This window comes from Loxodonta africana, chromosome 15, assembly GCF_030014295.1.
Source record: "Loxodonta africana isolate mLoxAfr1 chromosome 15, mLoxAfr1.hap2, whole genome shotgun sequence".
In the NCBI taxonomy this organism is placed as follows: Eukaryota; Metazoa; Chordata; class Mammalia; order Proboscidea; family Elephantidae; genus Loxodonta; species Loxodonta africana.
Window position 1 is genome coordinate 47,059,664 of NC_087356.1, and position 26,182 is coordinate 47,085,845.

Genomic DNA, 26,182 nt, shown 5'->3' on the forward strand with positions numbered 1-26,182 from the left:
TCTGTGGCCACAGCAGGAAATGAAGCAATCCAGGACTAGTCAGCAGCCGGGGGCAGGAGGATCCAGAAGTCCAAGCCATCCCCAACTGTTGCTGCTTAGTATTTATCCAGAGCCCCAACATACAAAGAACACAAAAGAGACCAGAGACTACAAGAAAATTGGCTCTATCATGGGCAAGTAATGTTCCCTCTCCGGGCATGGGTGTTCTCATCTATACAGTGAAAGGGTTACCACATGCAGAAGAGGGAGAAGAGGCAAGGACCTGGGACAGAAACCAGAAAAACTGACATTTTTGGAGGGAGTTCAGGAAAGACACTGGCAAAATACACTAAGAAGGGGTGACTAAAGAGGAAGAAGGAAAATGGGGGAGGGGGAGTGACAAGGAGGCCAAAAGGGGTAAGCACTTAAAGAAGGAAAAAGAGTTATAGGGTTGAATGCCACAAAGACACCAGGCAGGTGGAGGGCTAAAAAAAAAAAAAAAAAAAAACAGGAGGGCATAGACCGGACAGGATGGAAACCGCAGCCAATATACCAACTCAGCCCTCAGCCATATTTTATTTTACTCCCAATTTGAAAAACAATTGAATTTAGATGCTTTTTCCCAAGGCTTCTCTCTCCAATTTACCATTAGCCACCGCTATCATTCCCTACCATCTTATGCCCAGTCGGCTTCACAAATTTAAACTCTCTGCTGACCGTTAGGGACTCCCATTTGTGGCGCAAATGGTCAACATGTTTGTCTGCTAACTGAAAGGTTGGAGGTTTAGATCCACCCAGAAATACCTCGAAAGAAAGGCCTGGTGATCTAGTCAAAAAAATCAGCCACTGAAAACCCTATGAAGCACAGTTTTACTCTGGCATACACGGGTTGCCTTGAATCAGAATCAACTCTACAGCAACTCACTTGGATTTGCTTGTCTTTGAAGCTATTTGAAATGACAACTCCTAGACTGAAAAGAAAACCAAAACCAAACCCATCACCTTCAAGTCGATTCCAACTCATAGCAACCCTATGGTGCCAAGTAGAACTGCCTGATAGGGTTGGGTGTCCAAGGAGCAGCTGGTGGATTACAAATTGCCAGCCTCCAGGTTAACAGCCACACTCTTTAACCACTGTGCCACCAGGGCTCCACCCCTAAACCAGCAGCTACTAAGTCCCTTCAGCCTCTGTGATGCTCAATGATTCTATGCCTCAGAAAACATATTTGGAACACTGAGTAGAAGCAAGGAGAGCAGTCTAAAATGGGATGAGAAGGAAATGATCCCTCATCCCAGGATCCTAAAGAAGGGAGCATGGCAGGATGCCAGAGCTGAGCATCTGTCAGGCAGAACCGACACAGCTTAGGGAGGACTCAAAGCAGCCTTTCTGACAGCTTCCTGTGCATCCTGCGTCTCTGGAGCTGCTGCCGCCGGCAGCTGGGCACCATGCCAGTGAGGCATAGTCTGTCCTGTTTCCTCAGCAGATGGATAGGAAATGACGCCCAAGCTGAGGCCGCCCCCTACTGGGGAAGTACAGAAGCTGTTGTGCAGTGGGGACGACAGAGGGTATCCAGAGGGTGAAAGAGAAGCCTCACCACCTCTCCTAGATTCTCCATATCTGTGATGGTGTTAACGGTTAATGCACTCGGCTGTTAACAGAATTATATATACTTGACAAAAATATATTTCAAGAATGAGGGCAAAATAAAGACAATTTCAGGCCAAAAATAGTGTTTGCCCACAACAGAGCTTCAGTAAATTCCAAAGGATGTACTTTAGGTGGAGGAAAGCAATCCAGGAAAAGGCTTTGAGATGCAGGAAAGAATGAAGAACAAACAGTGCAAAAAACAATAAGAATGTCTGCTGGATTTAAAATAACAAGATGAACAGCAATATATAAGGAGAAAGGCGAGGCTATTGTATTCAAATATCCTTATATGATTCAAAGGGCAGTACAGTTATTTATTAATTTTCCACTTTAATAAGTTAATTATGAATGTCAAAGTATTTTTGGTAAAAATCATTAGGCTTGAAATATAAATCCTACATTTAAACAAAGAATAAAAGGAATTAGAAAAATAATCCATCCAAAAGAAATCAGAGAGGCATAAACACAGATGTGAAGACAAATAAAAATCACAAAATAAGAATCAAAATAACTAACAGATCACTGGTTATAATATAAATTTTAATGGAATATATATAATATGAATGATTGGATTTTTCACTTAATGGGCAGAGTTTATCAGGATGGGTTATAGAAAATACCAATTTATACTATTTATGAGAAACATCTAAAACTTTAATTTTCAGAAAGACTTAAAAAATGCAAAAGAATATATGTAGACAAATGTTCAGAAAAGAAAGCAAATGTGGCCATATTAATAATATCAGACAAAATAGAATTTTAGGCAAAAAACATTGCTAGAGATAAAGATTAAGAATTTCATTTTACTTGGATCTACAATCAACAACCATGGAAGCAACAGTCAAGAAATCAAACAATGGGAGGTGGGGTCGACATGGCGGAGTAGACAGACACTTCCGGTGATCCTTCTTACAACAAAGACCTGGAAAAACAAGTGAAATGATTATATATATGACAAGCTAGGAGCCCTGAGTATCAAAGGCAAAGTTAGACAACGGACAGAGCAGTACAGGGAGGGAGGGATGGTTCAGGAGCAGAGAGGAGTTGCTGGAGCTGAATTGCCAGGAACCCTCAGGCACCATTCCCTGGAGCAACCATGGTGGGACTGGTGGTAGCCTTCAGGACATGGTTTCCTCAGGGAAAGAGAGTGAGCTGCACAGCCTACTTACACCTCCAGAATGAGAGAATGGCACTCTTGGCAAAAGCTAAGTAATTGCATTTATTTTATAGTGCCCCCAGACCCCAAGCTGGCTCCAGGGGCTGTCAATTGCCCTGGCACTGAGCTAGGTTCTGCTGCATGTCCTGAGGCATTCTCCTGGCCTTGGAGAAGGAATAAATTCACAATTGAGGGAAAAGATAATCTGCCAGCTCCACTAACCTGGGAAGCTCAGAACAGGAGCGGCTCCTGTCCACACACAAACCGTCCACGGACTTTGAATATCTTTCACCCTTGCATGGACCTGTGTGGGCCCATTTCAGGAGAAGAGTTACTTGTTGGCAGACTGCAACTGTTTCTGCTGTGCAATGGAAAGGTGGGTGTTTGATGTTTGACACTGCTTTGCCTATTAAACACAGTCCTCACCAACCCACATCAGGGGCCTAAGGACTGGTGGCTCCACCTACATCACCTAGCCACCTGCGACAGGGATCCAGGAATAAGAGCTACCTCCCAGGCCTTACAACCAAAAGCATTAGGTGCCCATGGTCCAGCTGCAGACCCCACCCACTTGTGTGCTCTAGGGAACAGGGACGTGCTTTCCCCACAGACACTCAGGGAACAGTTTTCAGCCCCCTGCCTTGTTCAGAGCGTGACCTCCTGCTGCAACCAGATACCTGTAAGTACACCAATCACCCTTGCTCCTCTAAGACTGTAGTACAGAGCCTGTACTACACACGTGATGACCAGCTACCTGGACTCCTGCGCTGAATCCATACAAGAAAAGCGAATGGACTCCTAGACTCATATACCTGGTAACAGCTCTAGCCATCTGGTGACAGGATGTTAGAGCTTCATAGGCAAAAATAGTCAAGCTAGCTCACTCAAGCAGCCTATCTGGGCATATCAAAACAAAACAAAGCAAGAACCTAGGATACACTAAACAAACATAAAATAAACTAATACAATAACTTATAGATGGCTCGGAGACAACAGTCAATATCAAATCACACAAAGAAGCAGACCATGATCACTTCAACAAGCTCTCAAAACAAAGAATCAAGGAATGTTCCAAATGAAGATGTTTTCCTGGAATTACCAGATGCAGAAAACAGAAGACTAATATACAGAACATTTCAAACCATCAGGAACGAGGTCAGGCAAAACAGAGAACAAGCCAAGGAACACACAGATAAAGCATTGAAGACATTAAAAAGGTTATTCAAGAAAATAATGAAAAATTTAATAAGCTGCAAGAATCCATACAGAGAGAGAGCAATCAGAAATTCAGAAGATAAACAATAAAATTACAGAATTAGACAACTCAATAGAAAGTCAGAGGAGCCGAATTGAGGAAATGGAAGGCAGAATTAGAGAGACTGAAGATAAAATACTTGGCATCAATATATTAGAAGAAAAATCAGATTCAAAAATTCTAAAAATGAAGAAACCCTAAGAATCATGTGGGACTCTATCAAGAGAAATAACCAATGAGTGATTGGAGTACCAGAACAGGGAGGGATAACAGAAAATACAGACAGAATTGTTGAAGATTTGTTTGCAGAAAACTTCCCTGAAATCATGGAAGATAAGAAGATATTTATCCAAGAAGCTCATCGAACTCCACATAAGGTAGATCTCAAAAGAAAGCCACCAAGACATATTATAATCAAAATTCCCAAAACCAAAGATAAAGAGAGAATTTTAAGAGTGTCTAGGAAAAAATGAAAAGTCAAGTACAAAGGAGAGTCAAAAAGAATAAGCTTGGATTACTCAGCAGAAACCATTCAGGAAAGAAGACAATGGGATGGCTTATATAAAGCATTGAAGGAAAAAAATTGCCAACCAAGAATCATATATTCAGCAAAACTGTCTCTCAAATTGAAGGCGAAATTAGGACATTTCCAGATAAACAGAAGTTTAGGGAATTCATAAAAACTGAAACAAAACTACAAGAAATACTAAAGGAAGTTCTCTGGTTAGAAAATCAATAATATCAGATATCAACCCAAGACTAGAACAGATGTTCTAGATGGAGCAACCAGATGTCAACCCAGATAGGGAAATCACAAAAATAAATCAGGATAAAAAAATGCTAAAAACAGGGAAACAGCAGTGTCATTATGTAAAAGAAGACAACATTAAAACAATAAAGAGGGACTAAGAAATGTAATCACAGATCTTTCACATGGAGAGGAAGTAAGGGCAATATAAAGAAATAAAAGTTAGGTTTAAACTTAGATTTGGGGGTAAATATTAAGGTAACCACAAAGGAGACTAACAATCCTACACATCAAAATAAAATACAAGAAAAAAAAAGACTCAGCAAAAAGAAAATCAACAAGAAAAGACAATATGTGAAGATAAAACACATAAAAAAATTTTTTTTTTCTTTTTACATAGCACATAAAACTAAGTGGGAAAAGAAACTGTCAACAACGCACAAAAAAAGACATCAAAATGATAGCACTAAATTCACACCTATCCATAATTATGCTGAATGTAAATGGACTAAACACACCAATAAAGAGACAGAGAGTGGCAGAATGGATTAAAAAACACAATCGGTCTATACGCTGCCTACAAGAGACACACCTTAGACTTAGAGACACAAACTAAAACTCAAAGGATGGAAAAAAACGTATCAAGCAAACAACAATCAAAAGAGAGCAGAAGTGGCAATATTAACCTCTGACAAAGTAGACTTTAAAGTTAAATCCATCATAAAGCATAAGGAAGGACACGATATAATTATTAAAGGGACAATAAACCAAGAAGATATAACAATATTAAATATTTATGCACCCAATGACAGGGCTGCAAGATACATAAGACAAATTGTAACATCATTGAAAAGTGAGATAGACAGCTCCACAATAATAGTAGGAGACTTCAACACACCACTTTTGGTGAAGGACAGAGCATCCAGAAAGAAGCTCAATAAAGACACGGAAGATCTAAATGCCACAATCAACCAACCTGACCTCATAGACATATACAGAACACTCCACCCAACAGCACCCAAATATACTTTCTTTTCCAGCACACATGGAACATTCTGTAGAACAGACCACATATTAGTTCATAAAGCAAGCCTTAACAGAATCCAAAACATCGAAATATTACAAAGCATCTTCTCTGCCTACAAAGCTGTAAAAGTAGAAATCAATAACAGGGAAACCAGGGAAAAGAAAATAAACACTTAGGAACTGAACAATACCCTGCTCAAAAGTGACTGGGTTATAGAAGACATTAAGGATGGAATAAAGACATGCATAGAATTCAATGAGAATGAGAACACTTCCTATCAGAACCTTTGGGACACTGTGAAAGCAGTGCTCAGAGGTCAATTTATATCAATAAATGCACACATACAAAAAGAAGAAAGGGCCAAAATCAAAGAATTATCCCTACAACTTGAACAAATGGAAAGAGAGCAACAAAAAAAACCCTCAGTCACCAGAAGAAAGCAAATAATAAAAATTAGAGCAGAATTAGGTGAAATAGAGAATAGAAAAACAACTGAAAGAGTTAACAAGACCAAAAGCTGATTCTTTGAAAAAGTTAACAAAATTGATAAGCCAAACTGACAAAAGAAAAACAGGAGAGGAAGCAAATAACCCTAATAAGAAATGACATGGGCAATATCACAACAGCCCCTACTGAAACTATGAGAATCATATCAGATTACTGTGAAAAATTGTACTCTAACAAATTTGAAAACCTAGAAGAAATGGATGAATTTTCAGAAACACACCACCTACCTAAACTAACACAAACAGAGGTAGAAAAATTAAATAAACCCATAAAAAGAGATTGAAAAGGTAATTAAACAACTTCCACCAAAAAAAAACTCCTGGCCCAGATGGCTTCACTGGAGAGTTCTACCAAACTTTCAGAGAAGAATTAACACCACTACTACTAAAGATATTTCAGAGCATAGAAAAGGATGGAATACTACCAAACTCATCCTATGAAGCCAGCATATCCCTGATACCAAAACCAGGTAAAGACACCACAAAAAAAGAAAATTACAGGCCTATATCCCTCATGAACTTAGATGCAAAAATCCTCAACAAATTCTAGCCAATAGAATTCAACAACATATCAAAAAATAATTCACCATGACCAAGTGGGATTCATACCAGATATGCATGGTTGGTTCAACATTGGAAAAACAATTAATATAATCCATCATATAAATAAAACAAAAGACAAGAACCACATCATTTTATCAATCGATGCAGAAAAGGCATTTGACAAAGTCCAAAACGCATTCATGATAAAAACTCTCAAGAAAATAGGAATAGAAGGAAAATTCCTCAGCATAATAAAGGGCATTATACAAAGCCAACAGCCAACATCATACTAAGCAGAGAGAGTCTGAAAGCATCCCCTTGAGAACGGGAACCGGACAAGAATGCCCTTTATCACCGCTCTTAGTTAACATTGTGGTGGAGGTCCTAGCCAGAGCAATTAGGCTAGATAAAGAAATAAAAGGCATCCAGATTGGTAAGGAAGAAGTAAAAGTATCTTTATTTGCAGATGACATGATCTTATACACAGAAAGCTTTAAAGAATCCTCAAGAAAACTATTGAAACCAGTAGAAACATTCAGCAGATTATGAGGATGTAAGATAAACATACAAAAATCAGTTGGATTCCTATACACCAAAAAAGAGAACATCAAACAGGAAATCACCAAATCAATACCATTTACAGTAGCCCCCAAGAAGATAAAATACCAAAAAAAAAAAAAAACCAAACCCAGTGCCATTAACTCAATTCCAACTCATAGCTACCCTATAGGACAGAGTAGTACTGCCCCATAGAGTTTCCAAGAAGCGCTTGGTGGATTTGAACTGCCGACCCTTTGGTTAGCAGCCATAGCACTTAACCGCTATGCCACCAGCGTTTCCTAATACTTAGGAATAAATCTAACCTGAGATGTAAAAGACCTATACAAAGAAAACTATAAAACACTATTGCAAGAAACCAAAAAAGACCTACATAAGTGGAAAAACATACCTTGTTCATGGATAGGAAGACTCAACATTATAAAAATGCCTGTTCTACCAAAAGCGATCTATACATACAATGCAATTCCAATCCAAATTCCAACAAAATTTTTTAATGAGATGGAGAAACAAATCACTAACTTCATACAGAAGGGAAAGAGGCCCTGGATAAGTAAAGCATTAATGAAAAAGAACAAAGTGGGAGGCTTCACGCTACCTGATTTTAGAACCTATTATACTGCCACAGTAGTCAAAACAGCCTGGTACTGGTACAACAACAGATACATAGACCAATGGAACAGAATTTAGAATCCAGGCATAAATCCATCCACATATGAGCAGCTGATATTTCACCAAGGCCCAAAGTCTGTTAAATGGGGAAAAGACAGTCTCTTTAACAAATGATGCTGGCATAACTGGATATACATCTGCAAAAAAAAAAAAAAATGAAACAAGACCCATACCTCACACCTCGCACAAAAACTAACTCAAAATGGATCAAAGACCTAAATATAAAATCTAAAACAATAAAGATCAGTGAAGAAAAAATAGAGACAATGCTAGGAGCCCTAATACGTGGCATAAACTGTATACAAAACATTACTAACAATGCATAAACACCAGAAGAGAAACTAGATAACTGGGAGCTCCTAAAAATCAAACACCTATGCTCATCCAAAGACTTCTTAAGAGTAAAAAGATTACCTACAGACTGGGAAAAAGTTTTTAGCTATGACGTTTCCAATCAGTGCCTAATCTCTAAAATCTACATGGTACTGCACAAACTCAACTACCAAAATACAAATAACCCAATTCAAAAATGGGCAAAAAATATGAACAGACACTTCACTAAAGAAGACATTCAGGTGGCTAACAGATACATGAGGAAATGCTCAGGATCATTAGACATTAGAGAAACACAAATCAAAACTACAATGAGATTCCACCTCCAACAAGACTGGCATTAATCCAAAAAACCCAAAATAATAAATTTTGGAGAGGTTGTGGAGAGACTGGAACACTTATACACTGCTGGTGGGAATGTAAAATGGTACAAACACTTTGGAAATCAATTTGGCGCTTCCTTAAAAAAAACTAGAAATAGAACTAAAAAAAAAAGAAATAGAATTACCATAGGATCCAGCAATCCCACTCCTTTGCACAAACAGGTATATGCACACACATGTTCATTGCAGCACTGTTTACAATAGCAAAAAGATGGAAGCAACCAAGGTGCCCATCAACAGATGAATGGATAAATAAATTATGGTATATCCCCACAATGGAATACTACACATCAATAAAGAACAATGAAGAATCCATGAAACATTTCATAACATGGAGGAATCTGGAAGGCATTATGCTGAGTGAAATTAGCCATTTGCAAAAGGACAAATATTGTATGAGACCATTACTATAAGAACTCAAGAAATAGTTTAAACAGAGAAGAAATATTCTTTGATGGTTACCAGAGTGGGGAGGGAAGGAGGGAGAGGGGTAGTCACTAATTAGATAGTAGACAAGAACTATTTTAGGTGAAGGGAAAGACAATACACAATACAGGAGAGGTCAGTACAACTGGACTAAACCAAAAGCAAAGAAGATTCCTGAATAATCTGAGCACTGCAAAGGCCAGCACAGCAGTGGCGGGGTTTGGGGCCCATGGTTTTAGGAGACATCTAGGTCAATTGGCTTAATAAAATCTATTAAGAAAACATTCTGCATCCCACTTTCGAGCATGGCGTCTGGGGTCTTAAACGCTAGCAAGAGGCCATCTAAGATGCATCAATTTGTCGCAACACACCTGGAGCAAAAGAGAATGAAGAACTCCAAAGACACAAGGTAATTATGAGCCCAAGAGACAGAAAGGGCCACATAAATCAGAGGCCTGAGACCAGAAGAGCTAGACAGTGCCTGGCTACAACCAATGACTGCCCTGACAGGGAACACAACAGAGAACTCCTGATGGAGCAGAACAGTGGGATGCAGACTTCAAATTCTCGTAAAAAGGTCAAACTTAATGGTCTGACTGAGACTAGAAGGACCCTAGAGGTCATTCTCTCCAGACTTTTTGTTAACCGAAGGCAGGAACCATTCCCAAAGCCAACTCTTCAGACAGGGATTGGACTGGACTATAATATAGAAAATGATACGGGTGAGGCGTGAGTTTCTTGGATCAAATAGAATCACAAGACTATATGGGTAGCTCCTCTCTGGAGGGGAGATGAAAAGGCGGGGGGGACAGAAACTGGCTAAATGGACATGGAAATAGAGGGTGGAGAGGAGTGTGCTGTCTTATTAGGGGGAGAGCAACTATGAGTATATAGGAATGTGTATACAAATTTTTGTATGAGAGACTGACTTGATGTATAAACTTTCACTTAAAGCACAATAAAAATTAAAAAAAAAAAAAGAAATCAAACAACGTATTGCATTGGGCAAATCTGCTACAAAAGACCTCTTTAAAGTGTTGAAAAGCAAAGATGTTACTTTGAAGACTAAAGTCTGCCTAACCCAAGCCTTGATATTTTGAATCGCTTCAAATGTATGCAAAACCTGGACAATGATAAGGAAGGCCAAAGAAGAATTGATGCCTTTAAATTATGGTATTGGTAAAGAATATTCAATAGACAACCGACTGCCAGAAGACCAAACAAATCTGTCTTGGAAGAAGTACAGCTAGAATGGTGAGACTTCATCTCCCTTTGGATGTGTTATTTGGTGGGACCAGTCTCTGGAGAAGGAGATCTTGTTTGGTAAAGTAGAGGGTCAATGAAAAAGAGGTAGACCCTCAACACACATGTGTCAAAGGAGAAACCACAGTGGAAATCATTTAGTATATAGCAACGAAAATATTGCCATATCACCAATGCTTTATAGATATTTATAGGCCCACAGGACCAGGCAACATTTCGTTCCATTACACTAAGGTTGCCGTGACTTGGAGCTGACTTGATGGCAAGTAGCAGCAATAACAAAATGCTCACATTAGAGAAAATAAAGGTTAAAATGAAAGATCCAAATAAGTATCCAACTGTCTAAGTCATCTTGTGCTGCTATAACAGAAATACCAGAAGTGGATGGCTTTAACAAAGAGAAATTGATTTCTTTACAGTAAAGTAGGCTAAAAGTCCAAACTCAGGGCGTCAGCTCCAGGGGAAGGCTTTCTCTCTCTGTTGGCCTCTTATCAATCTTCCTTCAGACTAGGAGCTTCTCTGTGCAGGGACCCTGGGTCCAAAGGGCGCTCTGCTACCTGGCGTTTCTTTCTGGGTGGTATGAGGTCCTCCCTCTCTGCTTGCTTCCCTTTCTTTTTTACCTCTTGAGCTCTTGAGTGGTAAAAGGTGGTTCAGGCCACACTCCAAGAAAACTTTTACTCTGGATCAGGGATGTGACCTGGGTGAGGGTGTTACAATCCCACCTTAATCCTCTTTAACATACAATTACAATCACAAAATGAAGGACAACCATGAGACACATATTTTTGGGGCACACAATTCAATCCATGACACCAGCATAAAGAGCAAAATAAATCCAAAGAAGCAGAAACCTTACTTCATGTCCTGATGGGAACACTCATCCCTGTGAAAAAGACCTCAGATTCAGAGAGCCTAATGCTGCAAGGATTCACAGAGCCCCAGGCAGCAAGAATTCACTGAGCCTCAGGCAGCAGGGGTTCACAGAGCCTCATACTGCAACGGTTCACAGAGCTTCACGCAGCAAGAATTCACAGAACTTCAAGCAGCAAGGATTCACAGAGCCACAGGCAGCAAGAATTCATAGCCACACGCAGCAATGATTCACAGAGCCTCACACTGCAAGGGTTCACAGAGCCACATGCTGCAAGGGTTCACAGACGCTTATGCTGGAAGAATTCACAGAGTCTCAGGCTGCAGTGGTTCACAGAGCCTCATGCTGCCAAGTGTTGACAGAGCCACACATAGCAAGGCTTCACAGAGTCTCAAGCTGCAAGAATTATTGACATTTTTTCAGTGCTATGCTGTTGCTGTTCCAGTTCAATCAGCCTACCCCATTCATACCATTGTCACTCTTGAAACTAAACCATGTCATGTTTTTACACTTATGGAGCCCTAGCCATACAGTGGCTAAGAGCTACGGCAAGTTGCGGCTGCTAACCAAAAAGGTCAGCAGTTCAAATCCACTAGCCTCTCCTTGAAAACTCTATGGGGCAGTTCTACTCTGTTCCACAGGGTCAATATGAGTTGGAATTGACTCGACAGCAAAGGGTTTTTTTTTTTTTTTTTTTAATCTTTTACAGTTTTAACAATGGTGCAACCTTTGTAACAAAGCCTGCAAAGCCACTCAACAATGGTATCTGATGGACCTTTTGTGCTCCCAGTCATCCACAGACACCTGGTATTGCTGAGTGCTGAAAAGCTCTCCTCAATAATCAACTCACAAAGATTTCAGATCCTACTTCTCATACCTCCTCCTAGTCTACACATCTTAGTAAAGCAGTTTGAAATATGTCACCTTGGCTAGACCGAACTAAAAGAGTTGCCATCAAGTAGACTCCAACTCATGGTGACCCCACACGTGTCAGAGTAGAACTGCGTTCCATAGGGTTTCATGGCTGATTTTTCAGAGGTAGATCACCAGCGCCTTTCTTCCAAAGCAACTTTGGGTGGACTTGAACCTCCAACCTATCTGTTAGCAACCAAGTCATTAACTGGTTACACACCCAGGGTCTCCTGAACTACATTTCTCAAAATCCCCATAGCTCAGCTTTGGCCTCTGTTGATGGCACGTTGATCTTTCATCAGTGTCAGTGTCATTCATTAGTGAAATTGGAACATGATATTAATGAAACAGGAAATAAAAGCAAAGCAAAATTGCTAAAAGAATTAATTCCAAATAGCTTCTTTCAGAATAAAATATATGTGCTCTTCAGGAGCCTGATTAAGGATAAAGAAAGTAAAAAGGGAAAAGAGATACATTTAAAAATTAGAAAAAAATTTAACCAAAGATTGTCTGGAGACTACCATGGTCCACTGATATTTCCCGCCGAGCTTTCAAAGATCAGATTTGACATGTAGTAGAAAACTTGAGTATCCCAGTTACTGTGAAAAAGTTTGGAAAGGTGATTAAAGATCTACCATCTCCCTCTTTTGGCATTTAAAAACATTTGAAAATAATTTCACAATTAAAGAAAAGTTGAAAGTACAAAAACCACCCATACACCCTTCACTCAGATTTACCTATTGTTAATATATTGCCTCATTTGCTTTATTGTTTCTTCTCTCTCTCTTCCTCCGTTCTCTCTCTATACATACAGGTTCTTACTCTTTATCCCTAACAATCTGAGAGTAAGTTGCATATATCAGAGTCCTTTACTTCTGATGCAATTCAGAGTATACTAGTGAGACAGCCTGTGGTATCAGCAGAAAACTCAGTGGTGGCAGTCCTCCATAGGCTAAGGCTGATGGTAGGGTATGATGCCATTGAAGTGGATTCCACAGTGTTAATGGGAGTAGGAAACCAAACACCAAACTCATTGCTGTTGAGTTGATTCCAACTCATAGTGGCCCTATAGGACAGAGTAGAACTGCCCCATAGAGTTTCCAAGGAGCAGCTGGTGGATTTGAACTGCTGACCTTTTGGTTAGCAGCTGCAGCACTTAACCACTACACCACCAGGGTTTCCAATGAGAGTAGGGTGGGCCCTAATCCAGTATGACTGTTGTCCTTATAACAATAGGAGAAAAGAGACAGAGAGGCATACAGAGGAGAATGCCACGTGACAACGAAGGCAGAGATTGATGTTATGCTGCCACAGCCAGAGAGTTGGCTGTCTTAGGCTGGGTTCTCTAGAGAAGCAAAACCAGTAATGCATATAAATATATACAGAGAGATTTATATCAAGGAAACAGCTCACACAAATTGTAGGCATTGGAACGTCCCAAGTCCTTGGATCAGGATAGAGTCCTTTTCCAATTCACGGAGCCGCAGAAGCTGGCGAACCCAAGATGAACAGGTTGGAGGGCAGGGATTCTACTCACAGGTTGTGATGGTGGAGGAATCCCCAAGGTCGGCAGGCAAGACCACAAGGTTTCTCTTGAGTCACTTAGCTGCAGGGGCTGGTGAGCCCAGGATAAGCACAGGTCAGAGAACAGGACTCTTGCTCACAGGCCATGAAGATTAGGGAATCCCAAGATGGACAGGTAAGCTGCTAGCTCAAGTCCCAAGAACCAGAAGTCAGACAAGGGACAGCTGCTGGATCCAGAACAAGTCAACAACCTTTGCAAGGTAAGCAGGAAGGAAGTAGGTGGCGGAAGACGGAGGGATGAAGGCTAAGGGGGCTGTGAGCCACCACAGGCCCCATGCCACCGGTACCACTCGGGAGATTCCATCATGGGGATGATCACATATCAAATTTCAACAGGGAAGAGATCACAACATTATACAACTACCAAAGCACTGAGAGTCATGGCCCAGCTAAGTTGACAGGCAATCTTAACCATCACACAAACCAAGACCAACACTGTGCGATATGGTACCAACCCTTGAGGATAGCAGCCAGGCTCTTGGTGGTGAGTTGATTGCATCAGACCTCTCCTATCTTGGAGAGGAGAGTGATTCATCCTTACTAAAATTGACACCTACTCCAGACAAGGGTGTTCTTCACTGCTTGCAGTGTCTCTGCCAGTACATCTCGTTTCCCAACATGAGATCCTGATGGTATCATCTCAGAACAAGGGGCCATTTGAGGGTGATGAGGTCTAATAATGGGTACTGTCTTACTTATCCAGTGCTTCTGCTATAACAGAAATACCACAAGTGTGTGGCTTTGAGGAACAGAAAATTATTTTGTCACATTTTGGAGGCTAGAAGTGCAAAGGCGACTCTAGGGAAAGGCTCTCTCAGTCCGCTGTGGGGGAAAATCCTTATCTCTTGCAGCTTCTCTTCCTTGGTTCCTTGGTGATTTCCATGTGGCTTAAGTCTTCCTCCATTTGTGGTTCTTGCTTCTATGCCTGATCTGCTCTTTTTGTATCTCAGAAGTGATTGGCTCAAGACACATTCTACAGTGATACGGCCTCATTAACATAAAATCCTATTCCCAAATGGAATTCCATCCACAAGTATAGGGCTTAGGATTTACAACACACATTTTGGAGGGACATAATTCAATCCATAACAGGCACCTAATAATTGGATCCACTAATCCTAATCTTTGATCCATTTTCAAATGATCCATTTTGAGTTAATTTTATACGGTATGAGGTAGGGGTCCAACCTTATTCTTTTATATGTGGCTATCCAATTGTCCCAGCATCATTTGTTGAAAAGACTATTCTTTCCCTATTGGATTGTCTTGGTACCCTTGTCAAAATCAATTGCTCATTAATGTATGGGTTTATCTCTGGACTCTTAATTCTATTCCATTGATCCAAATGTGCCAATATCACATAATCTCAATTACTGTAACTTTGAAATAAGTTTCATAATTGGGAATAATGAGTCTTCTAAATTTGTTCTTCTTTTTCAAGATTGTTTTGACATTCTGAGTCCCCTGCACTTAAAGTTTGGTTTTAAATTGCATACATATTACATAAATATACTCTTCCTATGAAAATTTAAATATGAGAGCAAAATCCCTTTAAACACCACCACTCTAATCCAACACCCGCTAAATTGCCAGTTATACCTCAGTTATAAATTCATTTAATTGATAAAATATGTTTATGATGGAAAATGGAATTTTTTCCTTAAACTGTAAAATAAAATCACTATTTTTATATTAAGTGATCCTATCATTATGTAATTTATGGTGGAGAGAGGCTTCTGTTAGACCCTGGGTCTAAATAAAGAATACTCCTAACAGATTCAAATCCAAACACAATGTGGAGCCTACCATGGTGCCCATAATAGATACCTCCTATCAGAGAATGATGGAACACACCACTCCCGCATGTATCTGTAATGAGCTACCCAGTGCCACCTTAGGATCTGCGTAACAAGGAACCATACTGTGGTATCTGTGCTTTAGAGGGCCTCACAAACACACACAAAAAGTCATTTTACTGACACACAAGTTCTAGTGAGCATCCAGTGCTCACTGCTGGTATATCATGAACCATAATCTGAAAACCTGTTCTTGTGACTAATACCCTTCAGGCTCCAGGAAAACATTTCTCCATGCCCTTTGCTCTATGTCCTCAAGAGATAACTGCATCCATTTATCATGAAGGTTTGTAGGGTTTGCCACATCCAACATAAGAACGGATAATACCTAGAGTGTGAGGACAATTCGAGCAGCTAAAGAACGTAAAGAGAAGAGATACATGACATACCTCATCCAGTCCTTTTTCTGATATCGTGAATGCCATAGAATCCTGCAAAATAAAGTATTTCCCAATAGTGCTGAAATACCCATTTTCTTGCTTCTTCTTAAATTATGTGAAAATCTCGATTTAAACAAATAAGTAGTAGTTTTGCTGAAATGAAGGCAAGAAAAATAATTTAATGAAATAAATATTTAGTAATTATGAACTATGTTGTTGTTAAGTGCCATCAAGTCGGTTCCAACTCATAGCCAACCTATGTACAACAGAATAAAACACTGCCCAGCCTGCACCATCCTCACAATTTTTGTTATACTTGACCCCATTGCTGCAGCCACTGTGTCAGTCCTTCTCACTGAGGATCTTCTTTTTCGATGACCCTCTACTTTACCGTGATATCCTTCTCCAGGGACTGGTCCCTCTTGGTAATATACCCAAAGTATGTGAGATGAAGTTTTGCCATACTTGCTTCTAAGGAGCATCCTAACTGTACTTCTTCCCAAGACAGATTTGATTATTCTTCTGGCAGTCCATAGTAAATTCAGTGTTCTTCACCAACACCACAATTCAAAGCCCTCTATTCTTCTTAGGTCTTCCTTATTCATTGTCCAGCTTTTGCATGCATAAGAAACAATTGAAAATACCACGGCTTAGGCCAGGCATACCTTAATCCTTAAAGTGACATCTTTGCTTTTGAACACTTTAAGGAGGCCTTTTCCAGCAGATTTGTCCAATACAATATGTTGTTTGATTTCTTGACTGCTGCTTCCATGGGTATTGATTGTGGATCCAAGTAAAATGAAATCCTTGACAACTTCAATATTTTCTCCGTTTATCATGATGTTGGTTATTGGTTCAGTTGTGAGGATTTTTGTTTTCTTTATGTTGAGGTGTAACCCATATCAAAGGCTTTGATCTTCATCAGTAAGTGCTTCAAGTAGTCTTCACTTGCCCTTTAACCTCTTTTATATCTCAAAACCATTTCAGGAGGTAGCACATGATTAAGAACCAATGGCATTGAAGGAAGAAGTCCAAGGTATGCTGAAGGCATTGGTAAAAAAAAAACAAGACTTCACGAATTGATGGGATACCAATTGTCTTAGTTATCTAGTGCTGCTATAACAGAAATACCACAAGTGGATGGCTTTAACAAACAGAAGTTTATTCTCTCACAGCCTAAAAACCCACCCAGTGCCGCTGAGGCTAGAAATTGGAATTCCGGGTACCAGCTCCAGGGGAAGGCTTTCTTTCTCTGTCAGCTCTGGAGGAAGGTCCTTGTCATCAATCCTTGCCTGGTCTAAGAGCTTCTCTGCATAGTAACCCCAGGTCCAAAGGACATGCTCTGCTCCCAGGGCTGCTGTCTTGGTGATATGAGGTCCCCATGTCTCTCTGCTGGTTTCTCTTTTATATCTCAAAAGAGAATGACTTAGGACACAACCTAATCTTATAGATTAGGTCCTGTCTCATTAACATAACTGCCACTAATCCCACTTCATTAACATCATAGAGGTAAGATTTACAATGCAGAGGAAAATCACCTCAGATGACAAAATGGTAGAGAATTATACAATACTGGGAATCCCGTTCTAGCCAAATTGACACACATTTTTGGGGGGAGACACGAGTCAACCCATAACACCAATTGAGGCAGTTCAACAAATGAATGCAATGCTAGAAGCACTCAAGAAATTTGGAAGACAGCTACCTGGACAACTGACTGGAAGAGATCCATATTTGTGCCCATTCTAAAGAAAGGTGATCCTAAAACTAATCATTAGCTTTCTATGGAAAGGGAAGAGGCTGCAGATAAGTAAAGCACTACTGAAGAAGAAGAATAAAGTAGGAGGCCTTGCACTGCCTGACCTCAGAACCTGGTATATATTTATGGTAGTCAAAACAGCCTGGTACTGGTACAAGGACAGACACATTGACCAATGAAACAGAATCGAGAACCCAGATGTAAACCCACCTACATCCACCTGATCTTCGACAAAGGCCCAAAGTTCATTAAATGAGGCAAAGACTGTTACTGAACCCTAGAAGGTGAGTTCTGACCAGCAAGCCCAGACATGCAATAATCTGGACGTTGGTCTTTGAGAAAGAGAAAGTAACTTTATTGCAATGCACAGAGCAAGGAGCCAGAAGGAAGTTCCTCAGATCCGACTCCCCAAACTATGGGATTTGAGCAACAAGATGGTGGCCACACAGGCTACTGGGGAGAGAAAGTTCTAGAAGGCAGCCAGGAAATACGAGGTAACATGGTTCTTTTCAGGCCTTTTGCTTCAGAATAGAGTCCCGGCGATGCTTTTTCTTCTGATTCATTCCTTGTGTTTCTGCATCCTATGTTGAGGTCAATTAGCAGTCACATTTGCCCCTTTGGCACTTGTGGGGCAGGCCAAATCTGGCTTGGGTTAATTTAAGGACTAATGGAAATTTACTGGCATTCCTAGGATCAGGTTACAAAACAGTCTTTTTAACAAATAGTGCTGGCAAAAATGGATGTCTATCTGTAAAAAAATTATACAGGACCCATACCTCACACCATATACAAAAACTAATTCAAAATGCATCAGAGCCCTAAATATAAAACCAAAAACCATAAAGACAATGGAGGAAAAAATAGGATCAACACTAGGGGCCCTAATATACAGCATAAACAGGATACAAACCATAACTAATGATACACAAACACCAGAAGATAAGCTAGATAAATGAGATCTTCTAAAAATTAAACACTTATGCTCCTCAAAAGACTTCACAAGAAGAGTAAAAAGAGAACCTACAGACTGGGACAATTTTTTGGCTATGACATATCCACCAAAGTCTAATCTCTAAAATCTATAGGTAAATCCGACACCTCTATAATAAAAACACAAATAATCCAACTAAAAAATGGGCAAAGGATAAGAACAAAGTTCTCATCAAGCAAGACATTCAGGCAGCTGACAGACACATAAGGAAATGCTTGCGATCACTAGCCATCAGAGAAATGAAAATCAAAACTACAATGAGATACCATCTCGCCCCAACATTATTGGCACAAATTAAAAAAAGAGAGAGAGAGAGAAAATAAATGTTGGACAGGTTGCAGGGAGACTGGAACTCTTATGCACTGCTGGTGGGAAAGCAAAATTGTACAACGATTTTGGAAAACAATATGGGCATTTCCTTAAAAAGCAAGAAATAGAAGCACCATATGATCCAACAATCCCACTCCCAGGAGTATACCCTAGAGAAATAAGAGCCATCACACGAATAGACATGTGCACACACATGTTCATTGTAGCATTATTCACAATAGCAAAAAGATGGAGACAACATAAGTGTCCATCAACAGAGGAATGGATAAACAATGATACATACACACAATGGAATACTACGCAATGATAAAGAACAATGATGAATCTACAAAACATCTCACCAAATGGATGAATCTGGAGGGCATTACACTGAGTGAAATAAGTCAATCACGAAAAGACAAATACTTGTGAGACCACTGTTACAAAAACACATGAAAATATTTCCACACAGAAAGAAACAATTGTTGATGGTTATGAGGGAGGGGAGAGTTGGGGAGAGAAAAACACTAGATAGTAGATAAGTGGTAACTTTGGTGAAGGATAAGACAGTAAGCAATACTGGGGAAGTCAGCACATTTTGACCAGGGAAAAGTCATAGAAGCTTCATAGACACATCCAAAATGCCCTGAGGGACCAAATTTCTGGGCTAAGGGCTGGGGACCAAGGTCCCAGGGACAACTTGCTCAATTGGCGTAACAATCTATAAAGAAAATGTTCTACATCCTACTTTAGTGAGTGTCATCTGGGGTCGTAAAAGCCTTCTAGCAGCCATCTAAGATACATCTACTGGTCCCATCCCAGCTGGAGCAAAAGAGAATGAAGAAAACCAAAGACACAAGCGAAAGACTAGTCCAAAGGACTAAAGGACCACAACTATTACAACCTCCACCAGACTGAGCCCAGAATAACTAGATGGTGCCTAGTTACTACCATTGACTGGTCTGGCAGGGATCACAATAGAGGATCCCAGAGAGAGCAGGAGAAAAAATGTAGAACAAAATAAAAATTCACACACACACAAAAGACTGGAGAAACCCCAATAGCATGGTCCCAGACATCCATTTAACTCAGTACTGAAGTCATACCTGAGGTCCACCCTTCAGCCAAAGCTTAGACAGGTCTATAGGGCAACAATAACACACCTGAGGAATGTGCTTTGTAGTTCAATCATGCATGGAAACAGAGAAACCAGGGTAGAGAAGGGGAGAGTGTTGATGAATCGCGCGGTCGGAAACCAAAGTCACAAAACAATTTGTGTATTAACTGTCTAAAGAGAAACTAATTTGTTCTGTAAATTTTCACTTAAAGCACAATAAAAAGTAAATAAAGGTGATCCAACAGAATGCAGAAATTATAGGATAATATCACACGAAAGTAAAATTGTGCTGAAGATAATTCAAAAATTGTTGTACTACATCAACAGGGAACTGCCAGAAATTCAAGCCAGATTCAGAAGAGGATGTGGAAGGAGGGATATCTATGCTGATATCAGATAGATCTTGGCTGAAATCAGAGAACACCAGAAAGATGTTTACCAGTGTTTTATTGACTATACAAAGGCATTTGACTCTGTGGACCATAACAAATTATGGATGACATTTCGAAGAATGGGAATTCCAGAACACTTAATTGTGCTCATGAGGAACCTGTACATAGACCAAGAGGTAGTCGTTCGAACAGAACAAGGGGATACTGTGTGGTGTAAAATCAGGAAAGGTATGCATCAGGGTTGTACCCTTTCACCATACTTACTCAATCTGTACGCTGAGAAAACAATCTGAGAAACTGGACTATACGAAGAAGTACGGGACATCAGGATTGGAGGAAGACTAATTAACAACCTGTGATATGCAGATGACACAACCTTGCTTGTTGAAAGTGAAGAGGATTTGAGGCACTTAGTGATGAAGATCAAAGAATACAGCCTTCAGTATGGGTTACACTTTTACATAAAGAAAACAAAAATCCTCACAACTGGACCAATAAGCAACATCATGATAAACAGAGAAAATATTGAAGTTGTCGAGGATTTCATAGTACTTCATCAACGTCCATGGAAACAGCAGTCAAGAAATCAAACGAAGACGTATTGCAATGGGCAAATCTGCTGCAAAAGACCTCTTTAAAGTGTTAAAATGCAAAGCTGTCACCTTGAGGACTAAGGTGCGCCTGGCCTAAAGCATGATTTTTTCAATTGTTTCATATGCATGCAAAAGCTGGACAATGAATAAGGAAGACCGAAGAAGAATTGAAATGCCTTTGAATTATGGTGCTGGTGAAGAATATTGAATATATCATGGACTGCCAGAAGAAGGAACAAATCTAAATCTGTATGGGAAGAAGCACAGCCCAAAATGCTCCTTAGAAGGGCGGATGGTGAGACTTGTCTCACGTAATTTGGACATGTTATCAGGAGGGACCAGTTCCTTGAGAAGGACATCACGCTTGGTGCAGTAGAGGGTCAGTGAAAAAGAGAAAGACCTTCATCAAGATGAATTGACACAGTGGTTGCAACAATGGGCTCCAACATAGCAATGATTGTGAGAATGTCGCAGGACCGGAGCAGTGTTTTGTTCACATAGGGTCGCTGTTAGTTGAAACTGACTCAAAGGCACCTAACAACAGCAACGCACTAATCCAGTCTGCTTAACATAACAAAAACAACCCATTCCCAAATGGGCTTATTTATAACCACAGGCATAGAGGTTATTTTTTTTTGGGGGGGGGGGTGACACAATTCGATCTATAACATCAATCTCAAGCACAACAGGATCTGACCGTTGTATTCCACAGGGTTTTCAGAAGTGGATCATCAGGACTTTCTCCCTGCCTGTCTTACTTTGGAAGCTCCGCTGAAGCCTGTTCAGCGTGACAGCAACACACAAACCTCCACGGACAGAGGAGTGGTGGCTGCACTTGAGGCGCATTGGCCAAGAATCAAAGCCAGGCCTCCTACACGGCAGGCTAGAATTTTACCACTGAAACACCAGAGTCCCTCATTTTGTCAATATGAAGGTATATGAATCATGGTCAGAGGATAGGACATATTTCAGTTAATAGCTTGTTGACTTGTTGCTTTTAAATATTGCATATATTTTTGCGAGGCCTCCATTTGCACTCTTGCCTGGCTCCATTTGCATTCTTGCCTGGCTGCCAACGTTGGGAGCCGCCTGGAGCTGCCTGTCCCTATTTCAGAATCTAAAGTCTCTCTCGCTCTCTTTCTTTTTCCCTTCCAAATCTGATAGATAACAAAAAGAAAATGCATGCAATGGGCTGGGTAAGGAGCTAAGATTAAAATGATAAATAAGAGAACAGTTAATAAGTTAGACCCATTCAGTAATTAGTCAAGTTGAGGCAAACCTTCAGTCTCTCCTCAGAACCGAGGCACCCTTTGCAGACAGTCGTTTTGAAATAGTTTGCAAACAATTGGCAGATTTACCCTCTGGGAACCTGATCCCATTGTGTAAAAATTTGGGTGGGGACAGGCCATGTCATGGATAGAGCTAGAAAAAGCCTTATGCAAGCCGATTCCACTTGGGTAAGTTATTCTCCCCATTGTGAACTGTGATTCTCTCCTGGACTTTGGTCAAATGTAGGCAGGCAGAATGAAAGCGTGGTCTTGCTGATGCTTCTACCTTCTGGCATCTCTCCAAGCTGAGGTGGCCTTCACGCCTAAGAAAGCCCCTGGGGATGGCAGCCTGAAGGAGCGGGGGTCAGGGAAGGCTTATCCCTGCCTTGGAAAGGACATCGCAGAGTTTTTTCCTGCCCACGATGGGAATTCCTAAGTTCTTGGGAGACGGGAAACAACATCCATTAGTGAGAATTTTAGACTTACAGGACATTAATAGAAACCAACAAAGTGCTTTCATAAAATTCCCAAATTCTCAAGGAAAATTAAAAAATCAAATTACTATCCATAAAATGTGCATGCTCACAATGGAGTGGAAGACAGGAGTATGTTCAGAAAGTGCAGGATGTTGTCAAATTTTCATTTAGTGGCTAGAAAAACTTGGTGTTTCTTCCTTTCATCTTGACTCCCCCTTTCTCATTCCCCTGCAAGAGGTCAAGTTTGAATCGGGCTGCAGGAGTTAGGGAGGGTGTGTGTTTGTGTGTGTATAAGGTCCCTGGGTACAAAGACGGTTTGCCCTTGACTACTAACCGAAATGTGGCCGGTTGGAACCCACTCAGCAATGCCACAGAAGAAAGGCCCACTGATTTGCTTCCATGAAGATTATAGCAAAGAAAACCCTGTGGAGAAGTTCTATTTTGTGACGCATGGAATCGACTCCATGGCAAGGGGGATTTTTTCTGGGGGGGGGGCAGGTTTGGTGTGTGTTGCGGGGGTTAATTCCTTCAAAACAAGAAGAAACCCTACACTCTTCTCCTCCTGCTTCATATTTGCAATGCTGCAGGCAATAGCAGGCGTAGCTGGTGAATTTCAAGGAACTAAAAGCCTAAAAGTAAAATTATGTTGAAGATAATTCAAAAATGATTGCAGCAGTACATCAATAGGGAACTGCCAGAAATTCAGGCTGGATTCAGAAGAAGATGTGGAATGAGGAATATCATTGTCAATGTCAGATGGGTCTTGGCTGAAAGAAGAGAACACCAGAAAGATGTTTACCTCTATTTTGTTGACTATACAAAGGCATTTGACTGTGTGGATCATAACAAATTATGGATAACGTCACGAAGAATGGAAATTCCAGAACGCTTAATTGTGCTCATGAGGAACCTGTACATAGACCAGGAGTCAGTCATTCAAGCAGAACAAGGGGATATTGCATGGTTTAATATCAGAAAAGTTATGTGCCAGGGTTGTATCCTTTCACCATACTTATTCAATCTATATGGTGAGAAAATAATCTGAGAAACTGGACTATATGAGGAAGAATGCAACATCAGGATTAGAGGAAGACTCATTAACAATCTGTGATATACAGATGATACAACCTTGCTTGCTGTAAGTGAAGAAGACTTGAAACACAGTTGAAGATCAAAGAATTCAGCCTTCATGTCTGGGGTCTTAAGCACTAGCAAGCAGCCATGTAAGATGCATCAACTGGTCTCAACCCACCTGGAGCAGAGGAGAATGAAGAACACCAAAGACATAAGATAAAGACGAGCCCAAGAGACAGAAAAGGCAACACAAACCAGAACCTACATCAGCCTGAGACCAAAAGAACTAGATGGTGCCCAGCTACCACTGATCACCACAGGGAACACCACAGAGAATCCCTAATGGAGCAGGAGTTCAGTGGGATGCAGATCTCAAATTCTCATAAAAAGACCAGACTTAATGGTCTGACTGAGACTGGAGGGACCCTGGAGGTCATGGTTCCCAGGCCCTTTGTTAGCCCAAGACTGGAACCATGTCCGAAGCCAACTCTTCAGACAGGGATTGGACTGGACTATAAGATAGATAATGATACTGGTGAAGAGTGAGCTTCTTAGCTCAAGTAGACACATGAGACTATGTGGGCAACTCCTGTCTGGAGGTGGGATGAGAAGGAAGAGGGGGACAGGAGCTGGTTGAATGGACACCAGAAATACAGGGTGGAGAGGAGGAGTGTGCTGGCTCATTACAGGGAGAGCAGCTAGGAGTACATAGCAAGGTGTATGTTAGTTTTTGTATAATTTGTAAACTTTCATTTAAAGCACAATAAATAAGAATATAGCCTTCAGTATGGATTACAGCTCAACATAAAGAAAGCACAAATTCTCACAACGGAACCAATAAGCAACAACGTGATAAACGGAGAAAATATTGAAGTTATCAAGAATTTCATTTTACTTGAATCCACGATCAATGCCCGTGGAAGCAGCAGTCAAGAAATCAAACAACGTATTGCATTGGGCAAATCTGCTGAAAGAGACCTCTTTAAAGTGTTAAAATGCATGCAAAGAAAGATGTCACCTTAAGGACTAAAGTGTGCCTGGCCTAAAACAGGCATTTTCAATTGTCTCTTATGCATGCAAAAGCTAGACAATGAATAAGGAAGATCGAAGAAGAATTGAGGGCTTTGAATTGTGGGGTTGGTGAAGAATATTGAATATACTATGGACTGCCAGAAGAAGGAACAAATCTGAATATGTCTTGGAAGAAGTATAGCCAAAATGCTCCTTAGAAGGAAGGATGGCGAGGCTTGTCCCAGGCACTTTGGACATGTTATCAGTAGAGACCAGTCCCTGGAGGATATCATGCTTGGTAAAGTAGAGGGTCGGTGAAAAAGAGTAAGGTCCTCAACTAGATGGATTGACACAATGGCTGCAGCAATGGACACAAACATAGCAATAAACGTGAGGTGGGCTCAGGACCGGGCAGCATTTCCTTCTGTTGTATGTGGGGTTGCTGTGAGTCAGAACTGACTGGATGGCACCTAACACCAACAAAAAGCCTGAAGTATGTGGCTGGCATGGAGGGTTTATACCAGTGATGTGATGTAAGCTACAATACCTGCATCTAAATAAATGATTGTGTAGAAAATATGTGTGAGGGATGGTAGCAAGGTGTATCTTGAGTCATTCTCTTTTGAGATATAAAAGAGATTAAACGAGCTAGCAAAGGAGAGATGGAGTAAGATAGATGCGAAGACACGTAAAGATCTCCTAGGAACCAGGAAGCAGAAGATAAAGAGACAAGGACCTTCCTCAGAGCCAGCAACAGAAACAAAAAGCCTTCCCTTAGAGTTGGTGCTCTGAACTGGGACTTCTAGCCTCCTAAACTGTTAGAAAACAAATTTCTCTTTATTAAAGCTGCCCACTTATGGTATGTCTGTTACAGCAGCACTAGACACTGGCCACGTAGAGAGTTTTAATATTTGATTAAAAAAAAACAAACTATACGTTATCCGTGATTTTTTAAGGATATTTGATTGAAATGATCTTGAGCCATTGAAGTTAAGGTGTTATCACTGGATTGTGCTTTAACTCATTAAACAATGCCTCAAGTCCCATTTTATTTAGAAAAGGCAATCTTCCTGAACTGTAGGTAAAAACAAG

The 26,182-nt window shown here is 40.5% G+C and overlaps 1 protein-coding gene across 2 annotated transcripts in view; it reads right to left on the reverse strand.

The window, feature by feature from the left end:
* The window catches only part of CHCHD5 (coiled-coil-helix-coiled-coil-helix domain containing 5), a 62,944-nt gene that overhangs the window by 22,326 nt on the left and 14,436 nt on the right, over positions 1 to 26,182 (reverse strand). The window contains exon 5 of one of the 2 annotated variants that reach the window (XM_064268828.1): positions 2,531 to 2,549. The exons of the other annotated variant lie outside the window; for it this stretch is intronic. The gene's annotated coding sequence lies outside the window, so the exon portion shown is untranslated. Of the gene's footprint in view, positions 1 to 2,530; positions 2,550 to 26,182 lie in introns of those variants that run through there. 2 annotated transcript variants of the gene reach the window in all.